The 14,868-nt window shown below is 44.4% G+C and overlaps 1 long non-coding RNA gene across 1 annotated transcript; it reads right to left on the bottom strand.

Annotated features, from left to right (window-relative positions):
• Window positions 1-11,865: 11,865 nt before the first annotated feature.
• LOC119318151 lies at window positions 11,866-14,181 on the bottom strand. Its single transcript, XR_005153963.1, has 2 exons — window positions 13,618-14,181; window positions 11,866-12,392 (listed from the first exon to the last, which is right to left on the bottom strand). It is a non-coding gene; the product is annotated as an uncharacterized LOC119318151 (long non-coding RNA).
• Between the last annotated feature and the right edge of the window lie 687 nt (window positions 14,182-14,868).

Below are 14,868 nucleotides of genomic sequence, written 5' to 3'. Positions count from 1 at the left end.
TCCGGCGGAGCTCCAGAATAGGCCCCAAGATGGGATCTCGCCGATACAGAAGGTTGCGGCGGTGGAATTAGGTTTTTGGCTCCGTATCTGATCTGACGGGGGTACGTAGGTATATATAGGAGGAAGGAGTACGTCGGTGGAGCAACAGGGGGCCCACGAGGCAGGGAGGCGCGCCCTCCACCCTCATGACCACCTCTGGCAGTTCTTGGAGTAGGGTCCAAGTCTCCCGGATCACGTTCGGTGAGGAAATCACGTTCCCGAAGGTTTTATTCCGTTTGGACTCCGTTTGATATTCTGTTTCTTCGAAATACTGAAATAGGCAAAAAACAACAATTCTGGGATGGGCCTCCGGTTAATAGGTTAGTCCCAATAATAATATAAAAGTGGAAAATAAAGCCCAATATAGTCCAAAACAGTAGACAAAGTTGCATGGAGTAATCAAAAATTATAGATAAGTTGGAGACGTATCAACGACATGCGCTGCGGCGGCGGCGGAGCTCGAGCGACAGTGGGGGTGCGAGAGGAAGAAGAAGACGAAGGGGGAGAATGAAGAAAGACCTGGTCAGGTCTATTTATAAGGAAAGACCACCAAAAGAGCGCGAATAACGAGGGGGTGGTGGGGATCTAGTCCCCGTGGTATTTACAATGGACAAGCCATCTTTGTGGGTGTCTTCTCTGTTTATTCATGTGTGTTCGCCACGTGGTGAGTCAGGACGGCGGCCTTGATCATCTCTTTGTGGGTGTCTTTTCTGTGTATTCTTGTGTGTTTCCCACGTGGTGAGTCAGGACGGCGGCCTTGATCATCTCCTGCATCTGGAACGTATTAGGAGGCACAATGGCGTGTTGGTGATGCAGTGACTCCCGTGACAACACAATGTCCAGGGCGGCGGCTCTCGCCAAAATAGCCATGGGCTATGGAGGTGAGGAATTTGGCTAGGCGTGTCAAATTTTGGGCGGCTTCCGATCTATCTGCGTCTTTGGTGGCTATCTCGCTACGAGTCTCTGGTGGCGGCGGGTGTGCGACTTTTTCATATGGGGCGGCACGTCGTTGTGCCGGCCATCCTCATCTGATGGCGATAGACGAGTGCTGTGATTAGGGCAACGACCCTGGTTTTTCGACATCGGCTACACCGTGGCCGCAGTGGCGGAGCTTGGCCCAAAATCTGGGTGGGTCAGCTGAAAGAAATAAGTATTGGGCTTGCTTTACATGTCCCAAAAGTAGGTAACCTTAGAGAAAATTGCATGGGCTGGGAGGCAACGGCCCACTCGGCCTTGCTCTATTTCCACCACTGGGTGACCGTGTTGATGACCCAACGGCCGGAGCTGAAGATGGCATGTCGTAGGCCGGCCGTGGTATGGGATGCTGGTGGCTATCTCGCTGCGACTCCCCGACGGCGGGAGGCTGTGCGGCTTTGTCGTATGGGCTGCATGGTACAATGGTAGTCCTCCTCATCTGATGGAGATGGATGAGTTTGGGAATTAGGATTGCGGCGCTGGTTTTTCAACAGCTGCGGCACTGTGGCTGTGTGCACAACCCGACGGTCGGATCTAGAGTTGGCAGGTCGTAGGCCGGTGGTGGTATGGGACACCCACCATCTCCGCATTGGATTTGATCTCGCTTGGTAGGTGCTATGCATGATGACTCCTGCAGATGCGCCATGTCATGCTTGTCACTTGCAGGTGGATGCATAGTGGCTCATGTGGAGGCACTAAGTCATGCCTGCTAGCAGGTGGTAGGTGCTGCGCAGTGGCTCCTATAAAGGCAATAAGTCATGTCTGTTGCTGCTAGATCGAAAGTGGTGCAACGGTGACTCCTGGCAAGGTTGTCCAGAGATCTCTCACATTTTTCTCTGAAAAAAGAGTGGAGTGACTTTTCCGAATACTAGTATGGTGATATGGTATGACCATGTGCTATATTTACACATCATGAAACAAAAACCCCAGGAGGTCATCATCCTGTTTCCATCCCATTCAACATCATTCTCAACATGCAACTTTAAAAATTAAAAGTCCCTCAAAGAATTTTCAAAAAAATTGTGATTCTAGCACAAGAACCAGACTTAACCATTTATTTTGTTCTGGTTTGCTATATGTATGGCCTATCATTGAGGTGGTGTCTAATTCATATCCACCTCACAACATTGAAAATATGTTGGATTACTCGACGTGTGGTATTAGTGCAACACTAATTAAGGTCTCAGATCATGGTTAGGAAAGGTGAACTTTGTTGGTCGTGATGGCTATAAGATAGTATTCAACGAGAATTTTATCTTCTTCGAATGCATGATTGGTCTTTGCCTCAGTGTTTGGAAGGCTGAGATATGGCTATGTCAACATGCACACAAGTGGAATCGGTGGCTAGGTAGTTTCTTCAGATCGGCACTCCACAACCCTAGTTTTCTTTTTTCGGCGGTGTTGGGGATATTATTCCAATTGTTGTGAACTCTTTTGGTGCATATTGTTATTTTCCTACTCATTTGTGCTGAAATTTGAGATGGGCCTTAAGCCCATATAGCAATTTCTGAAAAATCTCTAAGGGCCCATGTGGGTTTATTGGCACTAGGTGGAGGTGGGAAGTTTAGTCCCACCACGGAAATGGAAGAGGAGTTGGACCTCCTTATAAGGATGGCTCTTCTACATGCTATTGGAGCTTGAGAAGAGAAGAGGCCCTCGCGCGCTCCTCCTCCGCCGCCCGCCTCGCCGCAGGTTGCGGGAATGAGCCGAGCCGAGCTCACACCTATGCACTTATTTTTGCCAGTCACTAACGGAGAGTTTCTGACAGCAGGGCCACGATCTGAGACGTCGGATCATGGGCTGTCACAGACTCGGACGTGGGTCGAGCCCATGTCTCTCCACGCGGCTGCGTCTATATAAGTGTGTGGTGTCTCCTAACCCTAGCCGCCACGATCAGATCACATCTGCTCCACGCGAACCACCCACCGTCGTTCCTTTGCTGCTGCTGCCACCGGTGACTCCATCCTGTCCGCCACGTACACGGTCGATGGGAGAGCAGGTCTCCGAAACCCCGTCTTGCTGGTTCCTGTACGGGAGAGAAATGAATAGATTTTTGGGAAGCGACTATGCGACTGCTCGCCTCTGATCCACTACTTCCTCTATGTCTGCGTCATCTCCGTTGTCACCATGTGCAGAGACGCCGAACGTGCCGCCGCCGAGAAGACCGAGGCCTACAAGAAGGCTGGCGAGGACGTTGCTGCTGCTGCCACTGCCACGGCGGCTTCTGCATGGCCTACTGGAGGGTATAACGCGTTTATCCCTCTCCTGATAATTTCTGTATTAGCAGTGCTAGCATCATATGTAGATTTGTCTACTGTTTGCGTAGTATGTGCTTGTTTAAACCAGTACCAGTATGTTGTTAGTTTTGTCAATGCCATGCTAGTTATCTACTTATGGATTAAATTAGTCAAAAAATTGCCTATTTACTTAGCAATCCAAAAACCTATTATGTGTAGGAATTTTTTGGCCAGTGGCTTTGTCGCAGCACTGAAACCGGATAAGTTTACCGGTACGTATTTTAAGCATTGGCAGACAAAGACCACTTTATGGCTCACGGCTATGAACGTGTTTTGGGTCACCAGTGTCTCCACGAGAACGATTGCTCCTGAACAGTAGAAGGCGTTTAGGGAGGCAACCACTGTGTTTCTCGGAGCAGTTCTTAGCGTGATCGAAGATAAACTGGTCGACGCATATTTACATGTGCATAGAAAACAGGGCTTTCGTTCGGGACAGATAAGTCCATTAGTCCCGGTTCAGTCATGAATCGGGACTAATGTGAGCATTGGTCCCGGTTCATGCGGTAAAGGCATTAGTCCCGGTTCAAATGGGACCTTTAGTCCCGGTTGGTGCCACGGTTGGTGCCACGAACCGGGACTAAAGGGTGTGATGCCCATTAGTACCGGTTCGTGGCACGAACCGGTACTAAAGGTCTAACCTTTAGTACCGGTTCATGCCACGAACCGGTACTAATGGGGTTTGAGGCATTAGTACCGGTTCATGGCACGAACCAGTACTAAAGGTCCCATATTCAAACTGTACCCCCCCCCCGCCTTGGATCTCCTTTTCAGTTTTGTAAAAAGCAAAAGAAAATGATAAAATTTCAAAAATTAAAATCCTTTGAGATGTAGTTATGTTACTACATGTACTAGTTAGGAGAATTTAAAAACTTAAATTTGGACATGTTTTGCAAAAAGTGTAGGGAAAATGTAAAACGGCTATAACTTTTGCATACGATGTCAGAGAAAATGTATAATATATGAAAATGTTCAGCATGAAAATCCGCATCTAATTTTGTTTAGCTACGACCTGTTTGCAAATTTTTATAATCCTCAAATTCTAAAAGGAAAAAAATTATGCTCAAATTTCAGTTATTTTTGAATTTATATTAAATCTGGTCAAACTACTTATCCAAGAAGTATTAGTTTTACTAAATAATTATTTAAGAATATTAGTGTTACTAAATAATTATTTTAGTTTTTTTGAATTTTGGTCAAATCTGGTCAAACTGTGGTCAAACTATGGTCAAACTGTGGTCAAACTGTGGTCAAACTAATTATTCAAGAAATATTAGTGTTACTAAATAATTATTTTAGTTTTTTTTGAATTTTGGTCAAATCTGGTCAAATTGTGGTCAAACTATGGTCAAACTACTTATTCAAGAAATATTAGTGTTACTAAATAATTATTGTTTTTTAGAACAATAGTTTCAAACTCAAACAGTGAAATGTGTGACTTCATGCTCAAGCTAAATTCCTAAGGGTTAATAGGATTGACATCTTACTATTGTCAGGAAAACAACAAGTGCAGACTTGGAAACGAGGGAGAATAGAACCCGGAAGTTAAGCGTGCTCAGGCTGGAGTAGTGAGACGAGGGAGAATAGAACCCGGAAGTTAAGCGTGCTCAGGCTAGAGTAGTGAGAGGATGGATGACCGTCCGGGAAGTTAGATGATTTGGAATGATGAGGGGTGATTAGAGATTAGAGGTTAAATTGAGCAGTGATGAGGGGTGATTAGAGATTCGAGGTTAAAATAATTCAGAAATTTGAAAACCAAAAAAATCAAAAAAAATTCAAAAAGAAAATTCAAAAAAAATCATAAAATTTCCTTTAGTACCGGTTGGTGTTACCAGGACTTCTAGGCAGCGGCCACGTGGACGACCTTTAGTCCCGGTTCGTGTAAGAACCGGGACTAAATGGTGAGGCTTTAGTAATGACCCTTTAGTCCCGGTTCCAGAACTGGGACTAAAGGCCCTTATGAACCAGGACAATAGGCCCTTTTTCTACTAGTGATGTCACCAAGGACTTGTGGGAGGCGCTCGAATCTAAGTTCAGGGCTGCCGATGCAGGGAGCGAGATGTATATTATAGAGCAGTTTCACGATTACAAGATGGTTGAGAACCGTCCTGTACTGGAGCAGGCTCATGAGATAATATGCATTGTTAAGGAGCTTGAGCTTCTGAAGTGCGAGTTACCGGGCAAGTTTGTCGTGGGCTGCATAGTCGCTAAGCTCCCCAATTCCTGGAGGAACTTTGCCACCACTCTGAAACATCAGAGGCGTGAATTCTCTGTGGAGGATGTCATTGGCCATCTGAGTGTTGAGCAGAATTCGAGGGCAAAGGACTCGCACGGAAAAGGGGCTGAAGGGACTTCTGTTGCCAACATGGTGAACCAGAGGAACTTCAACTCCCACAAGTTCAAGGGAAAGAACGGTGTCCAACAGAATACCGACTTCAATAAGAAGGGTAAGAAGACCTTCAAGAAGAACAAGAAGGATGAGGGCTGCTTTACTTGTGGTTCGTCTGAACATTGGGCCAACAAAGTGCCCAAACAAGTTTAAGAAGTCAGGACAAGACTCCAAGTCCGTCAACATGATTGTGGGCAACAATGAGAATGGTGCATCTGGGTACGGTAATTTATTTACTCTTTTTTCAGTGTTTCAGCTTACCGATTAGTGGGTGGATACAGGTGCAGGTGTTCATGTGTGTGCTGACATTTCATCGTTCTCTTCTTACCAGGTCACAGGCCACGGGTCCGTATTGATGGGGAATGGAGCAAATGCTTCTGTTCATGGTGTTGGCACGGTCGATCTAAAGTTTACTTCGGGGAGGATCGTGCAGCTGAAGAACGTGCAGCATGTCCCCGCCATCAAGAAGAACCTCGTTAGTGGCTCCCTTCTATGTAGAGAAGGGTTTAAGTTGGTATTTGAGTCTAATGAATTAGTTGTTACTAAGTATGGACTATTTGTTGGAAAAGGTTATGAGAGCGGAGGGATATTCCGCCTTTCCCTCACAGATTTCTATAATAAAGTCGTGAACCATATTCATTCGAGTGTTAATGAATCTGAGTTTTGGCATTCACGTCTTTGTCACATAAGTTTCGGTGTTATGACGCGGTTAGCTAAGTTGGATTTAATCCCGAGTTTCACTTTAGCCAAAGGTTCTAAGTGCCTGTCATGTGTGCAAGCTAAGCAACCTCGCCAGCCTCACAAGGCTGTGGAGGAGAGACACTTCACACCATTAGAACTCATACATTCTGATCTTTGTGAGATGAATGGTGTGTTGAGTAAAGGTGGAAAGAAATACTTCATGACATTGATAGATGATTCCACTAGATATTGCTATGTGTATCTGTTAAATACTAAAGATGAGGCTCTACACTACTTTAAAATCTATAAGGCAGAAGTTGAGAATCAACTTGAAAAGAAAATTAAACGAGTCCGGTCAGCTCGTGGTGGAGAGTACTTCTCGAGTGAGTTTAATTCCTTCTGTGCGGAACACGACATTATTCATGAGAGGACGCCTCCCTATTCTCCCCAGTCAAAAGGGGTAGCCGAGCAGAAAAACCGTACTCTAACTGATCTAGTTAACGCCATGTTAGATACATCGGGTTTATCCAAGGCATGGTGGGGGGAGGCTATATTGACGGCATGTCATGTCCTGAATAAAGTTCTGATAAAGGATAATGAGATCACTCCCTATGAGAAATGGGCAAAGAGAAGGACAACACTCTCGTACTTGCGTACTTGGGGCTGTTTGGCGAAAGTCAACGTGTCGATCCCCAAAAAGCGTAAGCTTGGACCCAAGACTGTGGACTGTGTTAATTTGGGCTACGCTAAGAATAGTGTTGGCTAGATATTTCTAGTAGTGAAATCTGAGGTACCTGACCAGAAGGTCGGTACAATTATGGATTCTAAGGATGCTACATTCTTTGAGGATATTTTTCCTATGAGAGATATGCAAAGCACTTCTAGACAGGAATCTGAGGAGACTCCTGAGCCTGCCATTCCTATGGAATACTATGAACGAACACATGATGAAAATCCTGAGGAGGATGACGAGGAAACCCTTGGTAGGGGCAAGAGATAAAGGACTGCAAAGACCTTTGGTGATGATTTCTTCGTGTACCTCGTGGATGATACTCCTACTTCTATTTCAGAAGCGTATGCCTCTCCAGAAGCTGACTACTGAAAGGATGCGGTCCGTAGCGAGATGGTTTCCATCATGGCTAACGGGACATGGGAGATCACTGAGCGTCCCTATGGTTGTAAACCATTGGGATGTAAGTGGGTGTTCAAGAAAAAGCTTAGGCCCGATGGTACGATTGAAAAGTACAAGGCTAGGCTTGTGGCCAAGGGCTATGACCAGAAAGAAGAGGAAGATTTCTTCGATACTTATTCACCTGTGGCTAGATTGACCACCATTCGAGTATTACACTCGTTGGCGGCCTCGCATGGTCTTCTCGTCCATCAAATGGATGTTAAGACGGCTTTTCTGAATGGAGAGCTAAATGAGGAAATCTATATGCAACAGCCAGATGGCTTTGTGATAGATGGTCAGGAAAGGACGGTGTGTAAGTTGTTGAAATCTTTATATGGCCTGAAGCAAGCACCTAAGCAATGGCATGATAAGTTCAATACAACTCTGACCATCTATTGGTTTCGTTGTTAATGAGGCTGACAAATGTGTATACTATCACCATGGTGGGGGCGAAGGAGTTATAATGTGCTTGTATGTTGATGACAAACTGATATTCGGAACAAAACTCAAAGTCATTGAGGAGGTCAAATTGTTTCTATCTCAGAACTTTGAGATGAAAGACCTTGGTGTGGCTGATGTTATCTTGAACATCAAGCTACTGAGAGATAATGAGGGTGGGATCACACTTCTGCAATCTCACTATGTTGAGAAGGTGTTGAGTCGTTTTGGATATTCGGACTGCACACCATCTCAAACACCATATGATCCTAGCGTGTTGATTCGAAAGTCCAAAGGCATGGCTAAAGATCAATTGAGATACTCTCAAATCATTGGTTCACTGATGTACCTAGCGAGCGCAACGAGGCCTGACATCGCGTTTGCTGTGAGCAAACTAAGCCGGTTTGTTTCCAAACCGGGTGATGTACATTGGCATGCTGTTGAAGGAGTTATGCGCTATCCGAAAGGTACTATGAACTATGGACCTCACTATACCGGAGACCTGTCGGTACTTGAAGGGTATAGTGATGCGAATTGGATCTCTGATGCTGATGAGATGAAGGCCACAACTGGGTATATGTTTACTCTTGGAGGTGGCGCTGTTTCCTGGAAGTCTTGCAAGCAAACGATCTTAACGAGATTGACAATGGAAGCAGAATTAACAGCATTAGACACTTCTGGTGTTGAAGCAGGATGGCTTCGAGATCTTTTGATGGACTTGCCATTGGTTGATAAACCGGTTCCGGCTATCCTTATGAACTGTGATAATCAGACTGTCATCACCAAGGTGAAGAGTTCAAAGGACAACATGAAGTCCAACAAACACATAAGAATGAGATTAAAGGTTGTCAGAAAATTAAGAAACTCCGGAGTGATAGCGTTGGACTATGTCCATACGGCTAAGAATCTGGCAGATCCTTTTACGAAAGGGCTATCGCGTGTTGTGATAGATAGTGCATCGAGGGAGATGGGTATGAGACCCACATGAGTTGCCATGGTGGTATCCCAACCTATGTGATCGGAGATCCCGTGAAATAGGACCTGGGAAAACAAGCTAGTGGTGAACTGAGGAGACTAACTATATTAACCCACTCCGTTGGAGATGCAATACTCTCAATACTGTATGGTAGGATGACTATTGTCTTAATGTGTTCCAAAGCTTATGTAAGCAAGATGCTATCCTACAGAGCGATCTTTGAAGGAACACACCTATGTGAGCTTGACTGCTAGTCACAGTCTATGAGATTCGGGTGATCTCTAGTAAGCTCATGAATAGGCCAGGAGCGTGACTTATATGCTCCACCCGAGGGGTCAGCCTTCGGCAGCCCAGTACTAGTAAGACATGTGGTGAAGCTTCTTTACGCCAAACTAACAATTCAAGGCATAGTCCATTGTTCAGCTGTGAAGGAGTGTAGCTACTTGCTCTAGGTGAAGCTCAACCTTAACAGGTCTTCACTGAAACACTAGTATATCGAAACAACAATTGGAACAGAGGACACAATGAGCCCTTGAGATCTGGTGGGGGATTGCTGAAATTTGAGATGGGCCTTAAGCCCATATAGTAATTTCTGAAAAATCTCTAAGGGCCCATGTGGGTTTATTGGCACTAGGTGGAGGCGGGAAGTTTAGTCCCACCCCGGAAGTGGAAGAGGAGTTGGACCTCCTTATAAGGGTGGCTCTTCTACATGTTATTGGAGCTTGAGAAGAGAAGAGGCCCTCACGCGCTCCTCCTTTGCCGCCCGCCATGACGCGCCGCGCCGCTGGTTGCGGGAATGAGCCGAGCCGAGCTCACACCTATGCGCTTATTTTTGCCAGTCACTAACAGGGAGTTTCTGACAGCAAGGCCACGATCTGAGACGTCGGATCGTGGGCTGTCACGAACTCGGACGTGGGTCGAGCCCACGTCTCTCCACGCGGTTGCGTCTATATAAGTGTTCGGTGTCTCCTAACCCTAGCCGCCACGATCAGATCACATCTGCTCCACACGAACCGCCCACCGTTGTTCCTTTGCTGTTGCTGCCGCCGGTGACTCCATCCCGTCCGCCGCGTACACGGTCGACGGGAGAGCAGGTCGCCGAAACCCCGTCTCTCTGGTTCCTGTACGGGAGAGAGACGAATAGGTTTTTGGGAAGCGACTACACGACTGCTCACCTCCGATCCACTACTTCCTCTAGTCTGCGTCGTCTCCGTTGTCACCATGTTCAGGGACACCGAACGTGCCGTCGCCGAGAAGACCGAGGCCGACAAGAAGGCCGCTGAGGACGCTGCTGCTGTTGCCACTGCCACGGCGGCTTCTGCATGGCCTACTGGAGGGTATAACGCGTTTATCCATCTCCTGATAATTTTTGTATTAGCAGTGCTAGCATCATATGTAGATTTGTCTACCGTTTGCGTAGTACGTGCTTGTTTAAACCAGTACTAGTATGTTGTTAGTTCTGTCAATGCCATGCTAGTTATCTACTTATGGATTAAATTAGTCGAAAAATTGCATATTTACTTAGCAATTTGTACAATCTAGGCGTACATTGAACTATATATTGTCTTGTGGTATTGGTCTGATAAATGAGAACGATGTTTTGGTGACCGAGCTCCCAGGAGCCCGGAAAATCAAAATTCAAACTTTCTGGTTTAAACAAAGTCTGAAAAAAATATTGTGCAAATAAACAAGGATGTCATATGTATTTATGTAAATTTTTAGGATGAAATACCTTGAAATGACATATATACAAAGAAGACAAATTCGTGGCCTAGGAGGATAAATAGTATCATGTGTTAGAAAACCTCAGATTTTCTGCTAAAAAACCCTCTGATTTTTTTGTACAGCCATCATTTCAACATAGTTTGCCCTGAAAATTAACACACATGTGTATTATACCTTCATGCATACAATAATAAAATTTGAATTTGGAGGCCTCCATGGAGGCCAAGCTCCAAAAGCAGTTTTCCTGATACAATGATATAAACAAACAACACTTCTTTTTATCAAAAAAGGTTTATTCTTGTAAAATATAGTATACTTTGCACACAAAAGTATCTTTGTTCCTTATTGTTTGGATATGAAAAGGACAAGTCATTCACGTGCAAAATTTCCCAAGAAAGAAATGTATGTATGTGCAGTGGTAATGCATGTCTGCAAAGTTAGCTACGACATATGTTTTAGGTCTGATACGGAAGAGGAAAATGCTTTCAATGAATTAACTCCTATTAACGTCTCCGAGCTAGCACACCGAAATATATTGCTTTCCGGAGCATCCCAAGCAGCCAACCGAGATCTTTTGTTGAGACTAGTAGCGTGATGACTCCGACTGAAGTACATGAGAAAGAGAGAGAAGAGTAAGTTAGGGTCTTGATCCTATGCTGATGGAATGAGAGGGGTCAGAAACAAGGCGGGCTCATCACGTATGTGTGCGGGATACAACTTGTAGTCAAGGCGATTATTTTTTCCCAGGACTTCGTACTAAAAACAAAGGACTTGGGTTGGAGTAACGACTACAATAGAAAATGATGTTCAGGTGCAAAACTAGAAAAATGCAACTTGAGCCGTCAGATTACAGATCGATGGTACAGATTCTGAAGGAGTGGTCTGTTCCCACTTATTGTGCATTTTATGAAACAACCTCAAGTTTTTCATCCGTTTCCAAATCTTCACAGCGTTGCATGTCTTTGAGTACATGACAAAGTGGACCATCCGAAACAGAACAGAACACAAAATATGAACTTTGGAAGTTTAATACGATTATCAAAATGAAAAGTAAAATAAGATGACCATAGATCTGGATAAATAGGGAATAACCCAGCAATTAAACAAGAAAAGAAATGGTTTCCTTTGTAAAAATTATGCATATTAAATTGAAGCCAACGTTAACTTTATCTGGCAATACACAACCACATATGAATATACTGGTGAAAATGGATTTCAGCAAGGTATTCCATTTTCTGGGTCCACTCTGGGCCACATGCATGTCAAATGTTACATGACATGCCAAACTGGAACAAGAGACTCGCATACATATCAAGTGATACATAAGAGGATCTTTTTAGTACTTGGCCAGCAAGACTAACTCTTAGTTATAAAGGACTAATATAATCATATCTCAACAAGCATTGCCATTAATAATTGCATCAGCTTTACTATCTTGAGGGTACATGACCGAGAAGCTATAGCTTTTCCCTCCAGTTCCGCCGCTTCTTGCTCATCGAGCTTCATGTACTGGGAGAGATCACACCAAACAAACACGATTCAGTTGAGCACAGATATGTGTCGGTGTATGCTTAACAAAATAATTGAAATTATCTTGCAGATAAATTCTTGCGATTGCAAGGGAATAATTAAAATTATCTTTGCTAAACGCTTCTTCTCTCCATCTCTAGTCCTTATGCTTCCAGATGTCACGTCATCATCCATCTACAAATATGAGGAAACTTCTATAGTTTACACCACCGGGCATGAAATAGAAAAATACGGAAAATATTTTAATCAAGCATAACTAAACGTACAAGCTGCATTTCCGCGCAACCCATACCACACCAAACAAGGATTCAACCTCTTCAACTTATTTGGAAGATGCTTCAGATTGTAGCTACAATAACTTGGAAGAGGTTACTTCAAAATGAAAAAAGTGCAGTGTCACAGAAGTTGTAGCTAGAACAGAATGCTACTTGTCCCAGAAGTTCTGAAGTTGGTAACATGTTTCAGACAAAATACTCGGAAACATTACAAACCGGATGCTTCATCCTTTGTATTGCTGCATCTAGTCTTAAAGGTATATTATGCTCAAGAATGCTCATCTTTAGAGTTTCTTCTGTGAAAAGTTTTCAGCAGGTGCACACTATCTTTTTAGTTTTTCTGTCCTACATTCAGCCCGTTTCTACATGTTCTGTTTCCTGCTGAAAACAGAATTCCAGTTTCCCCTACTCTGTACTATGATGCACACTCCAACATATGACCTTTAATGCTTCATATTGCTGTATCCCCCTTAATAATGAGGTCCAGCAGCAAAGGCAAACGATTTTTCTGTGATTTTGTGTAAATTTCTGAAATACCGATGTGCGTAGTATTATGACCTAGCCATCTCTAATGGAGTATGAGGAACATCATGGTCAGTGGGCATATGAAATCGCTACATTGTCATTAATACTAGCAAATACAGCATTTTCTTACGTCTAAAAATTCAGTATGTTGGGCTGAAATTAACTTCTTGTACCAATAGAACTAATTTCAAGTTAAGTCGACTCTTAACAGATGGAGCATCGATAAAGTAGTGTAAGATAACTAATCTAAGAGGATAACAGATCAAAGTGGATTGCACATAGCAATAAATAAATAAATTCAGGGTACATTTATTCAGAGTATATTAGTAATGGAAACATGAGTAACACCCTTCACCATGACAGTGTTCCCATCCTGTTAAGACACGACTGAGAATTTCCATAGAATGTGCAGATGCATTGGGCTATATGCATTTACAAATGTATACTCAGGTCATTCATGGATATATATAAAGCATGGTAGATTGGTAATATACTTCTAGAAGACTCCGCGCAAAATTAGCATAAACGGAATGATGGATTAGAGCCAAATCGATTTTCCCACACAACAGAACACGAGGTCGTAACATCGAAAATCATACCTGAAGTCTGAAGTTTTCTTCTCCGCCGTCGACAGAATGGCAGATGGCGGAGCTAGGCGCGCGGGGGTTGGGGGGCAAGGTGGAGAATGGTGGGGCTGGGCAGGACAAAGGATGAGGGGAGGTAGTGCTCTGGACGTCCGAGCACAGTACTGGGGCGAGCTTGTTCCCCCGACGTCGCATGGCAGCACAAGGTGAGGTCTTTCGGGGCAGGCCGACCGCAGTCGACGAGCAGGTAGGAGCCATCTGAGAGGAGATAGAACAACAGCTAAACTGGGCTTACTCGCTAACTGGGCACCAGATCTAGACCGCCGGCATCATCCTCGGCAAGCTAGAGGAGATCGGCGACAGGGGGTTGATCCAGGAGGGCTGTTGCCGCTGATGAGGGGAGGGGATCGCGCTTGGAGGAGAAGGATGTCGGACGTAAATTAACCTGAACCGAGGAACCATTTTGCTAATTGTCCGTGCAGATCGCTCCGCTGTAATCTATAGTGTCTATCTTCGATCGGAAGGCCCAGATTGTTTTTTCTATTCTTTCACCTGAAGCACATCTTCTATTCTAGTCGCCCCCCAGTCACATCCAGTGGATGTGGAGGGCGCAGTGCTAGGCCGGGGGCGATAGCTGCTTTTGGGTTGTTGCAGGCACCCCTTAAAAAAAGGGGTGTGTGTGTGGACATTTCGGTTCTCAAACGCAGTCTTTTTGTTCTTCATTGCATCGGTACACTCATTCGAACCAAACAATATCCACGTAGTTGCTATGTCAGCGTACCTTAAATTGCTTGTGCTCCATTATTGTGTACATGGTGTTTTTCTTTTGCAAACTAGTTGTCGTGAGGCATTTAAGGTTGCCCAGGAGCATTGTAGCTAGTATCATGCAGTCAACGAGAAGCGACATAGAATTAAATTAAGAAAAGAGAATTGAGTACCAGACTACTCACAGTGGGAAGTAACTTCGACTAATAACATGTATATGTTACTAGTCTATATTACTACCCCCAGAGTGGAGAGTAACATATTTGTGATGTCATACAACACTTCATTTATTAGCTTGTAGAATCATCTTGTCTGGGCATATGTGATGTTACTCATAGTATGAGAACTAGCTATGTAAGGAAAAAGGGTATCCCCTGCTTTGTACTCCCTCCGTTCGGAATTACTTGTCGTAGAAATGGATGTATCTAGACACTTTTTAGTTCTAGATACATTCATTTCTGCGACAAGTAATTCGGAATGGAGGGAGTATTAGAAAGCAAC

The sequence above is a fragment of the Triticum dicoccoides genome, chromosome 1B (assembly GCF_002162155.2).
Source record: "Triticum dicoccoides isolate Atlit2015 ecotype Zavitan chromosome 1B, WEW_v2.0, whole genome shotgun sequence".
In the NCBI taxonomy this organism is placed as follows: Eukaryota; Viridiplantae; Streptophyta; class Magnoliopsida; order Poales; family Poaceae; genus Triticum; species Triticum dicoccoides.
This window is presented reverse-complemented; position numbering and strand designations above follow the sequence as displayed.